The sequence below is a fragment of the Moschus berezovskii genome, chromosome X (assembly GCF_049115385.1).
Source record: "Moschus berezovskii isolate FMDL1 chromosome X, NW_MosBer_1.0, whole genome shotgun sequence".
In the NCBI taxonomy this organism is placed as follows: Eukaryota; Metazoa; Chordata; class Mammalia; order Artiodactyla; family Moschidae; genus Moschus; species Moschus berezovskii.
Window position 1 is genome coordinate 61,376,931 of NC_142488.1, and position 7,763 is coordinate 61,384,693.

The window sequence follows — 7,763 nt, forward strand, 5'->3', positions numbered from 1 at the left end:
GAATGAGATGGCTGGATGGCATCACAGACTCGATGGACATGAGTTTGAGAGAACTCCGGGAGTTGGTGATGGACAGGGAGGCCTGGCATGCTGTGATTCATGGGGTCTCAAAGAGTCGGACACGACTGAGCGACTGAACTGAACTGAACTGGATTCTCTATTCTGTTCTATTGACCTACGTGTCTTCTCTTGTGCCAATACCACTCTCTATAAAAGACTATATTTCTGTTAGTTTTAATATGAGGCAGAGTGAATTCCACAAATTGCTCTTCAAAATCATCTACTGTGATTTTACAAAAAATTTTATTTATGTTTTGGCTGCATGGATTGTAGGATCTTAATTCCTGAACCAGGGCTTGAACCTACACCCTCAGCAGTGAAAGTGAAGTCTTAACACTGGACACCCGAGGAATTCCCTAGTGAGGATTTAAAAGTGTGGAATCTGGAACCAAATTTCCTCATTTTGAGTTCTGGTTCTGCTGCTTACTGGCTGTGTGACCCTGACCAATTTAACCATTCTCTGCCTCAGTTTTCTCAAATATGAAATAGGCACAAAACAGTGCCTACCTTACAGGATTATTGCTAATCTTGACCATTTGCTTTTTGAAATAACATTTATAATCAGCTTTCTAAGTTCCACCAAAAAGGAAAAAAAAACAGTTGAGATTCTGACTGGAATTGTATTGAATTTACAGATTATATTGGGAGATCACTGACATCCACGATAGTGTGTGTTTCTATCTGTGAATATGGAATTACCTTTCTACTCATTTAGATCTCTTTAATGTTTTTCAACAAAGTTTTAACATTTCTCCACAGAGATACTAATATTTTGTACAGGATTTTTATTATGCTCATGTGTGGGATTGACCTATAAATTTTCCTTTATTTTAATGTTCTGGTCAGTTTTGTTATCAAGGTTATAAAGCTCCATAAAATTAACTGAGGGGGATTTTTCTTATTTTTCTATTCCCTGAACAAGTTTTGTGTGAGTTTGGATTCATCTGCTTCTTGAATGTGGAGAGAACTCATCTGAGAAATCATCTAGGTTGTGAGATTTGGAGTGAGGAACATGGTAGCATTCTACCTATTGATGTATTGCTTTAAGGTTTATAGGTCTATTCAGGTTTTCCATTTCTTCTGCAGTCACTTTTGTCAAGCTATATTTTCCCAGGATATTGTCCATTTTGTTTAAGATTTCAGATTATTGTCATAAAATAGTTCATGGTAATAAGATCATTTTTTGGTAAAATATGTAATTTTACAGAAGTAATTCTTTTTAAAATTAATAAAAATATTTGTGCACAATATAGAAAGAGTAAGAGAAGGACATAAAACAGTAACACTTAACACTACCCAGCCCACTCAAATTAATCACACAATTTTTCTATTTCCTGTGGTGCACTCTGTGTTACAAAATGAGAATCATCTCCCAAGCATAATCAATTATTCTTCTTGTTTGTTTTGTTTTCCTTTCTTTTTCTTTTGGCTCTAACTTTATATATAAAAATATTTTGGAACTCAACTATACATACATCTCCTTTCCTGATTTACCATCAGATATATAGTCTACCTCCTTTAGATAACTTTTAACTTCAAAAAGCTCATTATTGCTGTTTCTCTCATATTGTTTCTATTTAATTAATCTTATTATAATGGCATAAATATCAGTTTTGGCTGCTCTACATCTACCAGGACTAGCTTCTTAAAGGATGCTTTTATTTTCTCCTTAGCTTTGTATTTCTCAAAGCATTTACTACAGAGATCTGCATACACTTTTATAAATGAGTGTCAATTAACCGAGTAAAAGGATGAATAAAAATCATAAAATATTTCATGAATGAATAAAAGTATTTAAAGTAAAGTTAACACCTTATCTCTAAATAAAGATCACCTTGAAGTGTGGCCTATTATCACCAAGGTGATTCAGATTTATCTAACAATAAAAATGTCTCAATATAGTCAACACATACAGCAGAGTAAAACTATATTTGTAAAGCCCAAGAGAGTAAAAATCACTTCCATGTTTTTATGGGAAGAAGGTACACATTATGCATTGTTTCGAATTTCTCTGCTCTAATAATCCACTCCCATCTAATTCAGTTCACTTCAGTTGCTCAGTCATGTCCAACTCTTTGCAGCCCCATGAACTGCAGCACACCAGGCCTCCCTGTCCATCACCAACTCCCGGAGCCTACCCAAATTCATGTCTATCGGTGATGCCATCCAACCATCTCATCATCTGCCATCCCCTTCTCCTCCTGCCTTCAATCTTTCCTAGCATCAGGGTCTTTTCAAATGAGTCAACTCTTGGCATCATGTGGCCAAAGTATTGGAAGTTCAACCTTAACATCAGTCCTTCCAAAGAACACCCACGATTGATCTCCTTTAGAATGGACTGGTTGGATCTCCTTGCAGTCCAAGGGACTCTCAAGAGTCTTCTCCAACACCACAGTTCAAAAGCATCAATTCTTCAGCGATCAGCTTTCTTTATGGTCCAACTCACATCCATACATGACCACGGGAAAAACCATAGCCTTGTCTAGATGGACCTTTATTGGCAAAGTAATGTCTCTGCTTTTTAACATGCTCTCTAGTTTGACATAACTTTCCTTCCAAGGAGTAAGCGTCTTTTAATTTCATGGCTGCAATCACCATCTGCAGTGATTTTGGAGCCCAGAAAAATAAAGATAGTCACTGTTTCCACTGTTTCCCCATCTATTTCCCATGAAGTGATGGGACAAGATGCCATGATCTTAGTTTTCTGAATGTTGAGCTTTAAGCCAACTTTTTCACCTCCTCTTTCACTTTCATCAAGAAGCTCTTTAGTTCTTCCTCACTTTCTGCCATAATGGTGGTGGCATCTGCATATCTGAGGTTACTGATATTTCTCCCAGCAATCTTAATTCCAGCTTGTGCTTCCTCCAGCCCAGCGTTTCTCATGATGTACTCTGCATATAAGGTAAATAAGCAGGGTGACAATACACAGCCTTGACGTGCTCCTTTTCCTATTTGGAACCAGTCTATTGTTCCATGTCCAGTTCTAACTGTTGCTTCCTGACTTGTATACAGGTTTCTCAAGAGGCAGGTCAGGAGGTCTAATATTCCCATCTCTTTCAGAATTTTCCACAGTTTATTGTGATCCACACAGTCAAAGGCTTTTGCATAGTCAATAAAGCAGAAATAGATGTTTTTCTGGAACTCTCTTGCTTTTTTTCCATGATCCAGAGGATGTTGGTAATTTGATCTCTGGTTTCTCTGCCTTTTCTAAAACCAGCTTGAACATCTGGAAGTTCATGGCTCACATATTGTTGAAGCCTGGCTTGGAGAATTTTGAGCATTACTTTACTAGTGTGTGAGATGAGTGCAATTGTGCGTTAGTTTAAGCACTCTTTGGCATTGCCTTTCTTTGGGATTGGAATGAAAACTGACCTCTTCCAGTCCTGTGGCCACTGCTGAGTTTTCCAAATTTGCTGACATATTGAGTTCAGCATTTTCACAGCATCATCTTTTAGGATTTGAAATAGCTTAACTGGGATTCCATCCCCTCCATTGACTTTGTTCATAGTGATTCTTCCTAAGGCCCACTTGACTTCACATTCCAGGATGTCTGGCTCTAGGTGAGTGATCACACCATCATGATTAACTGGGTCATGAAGATCTTTCTTGTACAGTTCTTCTGTGTATTCTTGCCACCTCTTAATATCTTCTGCTTCTGTCAGGTCCATACCATTTTGGTCCTTTATCGAGCCCATCTTTGCATTAAATGTTCCCTTGGTATCTCTAATTTTCTTCAAGAGATCTCTAGTCTTTCCCATTCTATTGTTTTCCTCTATTTCTTTGTATTGATCACTGATGAAGGCTTTCTTATCTCTCCTTGTTATTCTTTGGAACTCTGCATTCAAATGGGTATATCTTTCCCTTTCTCCTTTGATTTTCACTTCTCTTCTTTTCACAGCTATTTGTAAGGCCTCCTCAGACAGCCATTTTGCTTTTTTGCATTTCTTTTTCTTGGGGATGGTCTTGATCCCTGGCTCCTGTGCAATGTCACGAACCTCTGTCCATAGTTCATCAGGCACTCTGTCTATCAGATCTAGTCCCTTAACTCTATTTCTCACTCCCACTGTATAATCATAAGGGATTTGACTTAGGTCATACCTGAGTAGTCTACAGGTTTTCTGTACTTTCTTCAATTTAAGTCTGAATTTGGCAATGAGGAGTTCATGATCTGAGCCACAATCTGCTCCTGGTCTTGTTTTTGCTGACTGTATAGAGTTTCTCCATCTTTGACTGCAAAGAATATAATCAAGCTGATTTCGGTATTGGCCATCTGATGATGTCCATGTGCAGAGTCTTCTCTTGTATTGTTGGAAGAGGGTGTTTGCTATGACCAGTGCATTCTCTTGGCAGAACTCTATTAGCCTTTGCCCTGCTTCATTCTGTACTCCAAGGCCAATTTGCCTGTTACTCCAGGTATTTCTTGACTTCCTATTTTTGCATTCCAGTTGCCTATAATGAAAAGGACATCTTTTTTGGGTGTTAGTTCTAAAAGGTCTTGTCGGTCTTCATAGAACCATTCATCTTCAGCTTCTTCAGCGTTACTGGTCGGGGCATAGACTTGGATTACCGTGATATTGAATGGTTTGCCTTGGAAACAAACAGAGATCATTCTGTCGTTTTTGAGATTGTATCCAAGTACTGCATTTCAGACTCTTTTGTTGACTATGATGGCTACTCCATTTCTTCTAAGGGTTTCCTGCCCACAGTAATAGACATAATGGTCATCTGATTTAAATTCACCCATTCCAGTCCATTTTAGTTTGCTGATTCCTAGAATGTTGACATTCACTCTTGCCATCTCCTGTTTGACCACTTCCAGTTTGCCTTGATTCATGAACCTAACATTCCAGGTTCCTATGCCATATTGTTCTTTACAGCATCAGACCTTGCTTCTATCACCAGTCACATCCACCAGTCACAAACAACAACTGTTGTTTTTGCTTTGGCTCCATCCCTTCATTCTTTCTGAAGTCATTTCTCCACTGATCTCCAGTAGCATATTGGGCACCTACCAACCTGGGGAGTTCATCTTTCAGTACCCTATCTTTTGGTCTTTTCATATCGTTCATGGGGTTTTCAAGGCAAGAATAGTGAAGTGGTTTGCCATTCCCTTCTCCAGTGGACCACATTCTGTCAGACCTCTCCACCATGACCCATCCGTCTTGGGTAGCCCCACACGGCATGGCCTAGTTTCATTCAGTTAGAAAGGCTGTGGTCCATGTGATCAGATTGGCTAGTATTCTGTGATTGTGGTTTCAGTCCATCTGCCCTCTGATGCCCTCTCTCAGCGCCTACCGTCTTACTTGAGTTTCTCTTACCTTGGTCGTGGAATATCTCTTCACGGCTGCTCCAGCAAGGTGCAGCCACTGCTCCTTACCTTGGACGTGGGGTATGTCCTCACGGCCACTGCTCCTGACCTTGGACGTGGGGTATCCCCTCTCTGCCGTGCGCTGCTCCTGCCCCCCTAATTAGTTACGTTTATATTCTCTGTAATCCAATGAATCTGCTCTTTTAAGGTAGACAATAATCTCTCTCTTGCCAAAACCAGGGGTCACTTCTTTCTGTTATCTGAACACTCAGAGGCTAATCAATCCAATAGTCAAATTCTCCTTCTTGAAATTCCTTTTTCCTTAAACTTCTAAGAAAACCTGCAGGTCTGGATTATTTTTCTTTCATTGAACATCCTTTCTTTGCCTTCTGGTGGCTCTTCTATTTTTTCACAGCTCTAAGTGTCAGAAGTTTCCAGGGCTTGTGCCTGATCTTCCTTTTCTGTATCTGTGCATCATCTCTGTGTCCTCATCTAGTGCCAGGACTTTGGTGCATATATTCCTTAAAGATTACAGCTCTCAATCTCCAGGTCTAAACTCTCTTCTGAAATAAAAGCACATGAGTCAGAATCTCTATTTGACATCTTCATCTAAATATCCAGTTGTCATCTCACCCTGAACACTTCAAAATAAAACAACCAGCTGACCTTCCTTAATGCCACAGAAAACAGTATCTTTCTCAGTGGTACAGAAATAGGTGGATGCAATTAAATATGTTTTGGAAATTGAGCAACCGGATGACCCAGGAGGTGTTATATTATGGATGTGCCATATTTGTTGTCATGTTAGTCTCCAAAATTATTGCTTTTTCCCTAAGTGCATTTCTATAATGGTTGAACTATAATAATAACATTATTTTTAAAATCTTCTGTATTTCTAATTGTGAACCTCCTTTCATTTATTACTTTATTTCTTTAATTGATTAGCATTATCAAAAGTTTTTTCAAAGAGCTCATCTTTACAATTATCAATTTGGTAGTTAAATTCTCTCTATTATAGTTTCATTTTAAATTTTATTAATTCCCACCCTTATCTTTGATTTCATTCCTTCTACTTTCTTTTCCTTTATTTCACTGTTTCCTTTCTAAATTCCAAATTTGGGCACTTAATATATAAATACTCATTCTTTCTTGTCTCTGTATAAATGTACTTTAGGATATAAATCTCTCTAAGTACACTATTCCTTTGGTAAATTTTAGATTTTGACATGAAGTATTTTTATTAACATTCAGTTATAAGTATTTTCTAATTTACATTATGGCTGCTTCTTTGACCTATGAGCTAATCAAACATCATTCTCAAATTTTCTATATATATTTTTTAAGTTACTTTTTCACCACTGACTTCTTTTTTAATTTATCTAAGTATATTCATTGGAGGATAATTACCTTACAATATTGTGATGGTTTTTGCCATACATCAGCATGAATCAGCCACAGGTACACATGTGTCCCTCCCTTCCTGAACACCCCTCCCACCTCCCATCCCACCCTATCCCTCTGGGTTGTCCCAGAGAACTGGCTTTGGGTGCCCTGCTTCATGCATCGAACTTGTACTGGTCATCTATTTTACATATGGTAATATACACATTTCAATGCTATTCTCTCAAATCATCCCACCCTCACCTTCTCCCACAGAGTCCAAAAGTCTGTTCTTTACATCTGTATCTCTTTTGCTGCCCTGCATATAGGATCATACTTTGTCAACAAAGGTCCATCTAGTCAAGGCTATGGTTTTTCCAGTGGTCATGTATGGATGTGAGAGTTGGACTATAAAGAAAGCTGAGCACTGAAGAATTGATGCTTTTGAACTGTGGTATTAGAGAAGTCTCTTAAGAGTTCCTTGGACCGCAAGGAGATCCAACCAGTCCATCCTAAAGGAGATCAGTCCTGGGTGTTCATTGGAGGGACTGATGCTGAAGCTGAAACTCCAGTACTTTGGCCACCTGATGCGAAGAGCTGATTCATTTGAAAAGACACTGATGCTGGGAAAGATTGAGGGCAGGAGGAAAAGGGGACGACAAAGGATGAGATGGTTGGATGGCATCACCAACTCAATGGACATGGGTTTGGTTAAGCTCCAGGAGTTAGTGATGGACAGGGAGGCCTGGCATGCTGCGGTTCATGGGGTCGCAAAGAGTCAGACACAACTGAGCAGCTGAACTAACATAGGATCATCATTACCGTCTTTCTAAATTCCATATATATGCATTAACATACAGTATTTGTCTTTCTCTTTCTGATTTACTTCACTCTGTATGACAGGCTCCAGTTTCATCCACATTAGAATTAACTCAAATGTGTTCCTTTTTATAGCTGAGTAATATTCTATTGTGTATATGTACCACAACTTCCTTAACAATTCATCTCTCGGTGG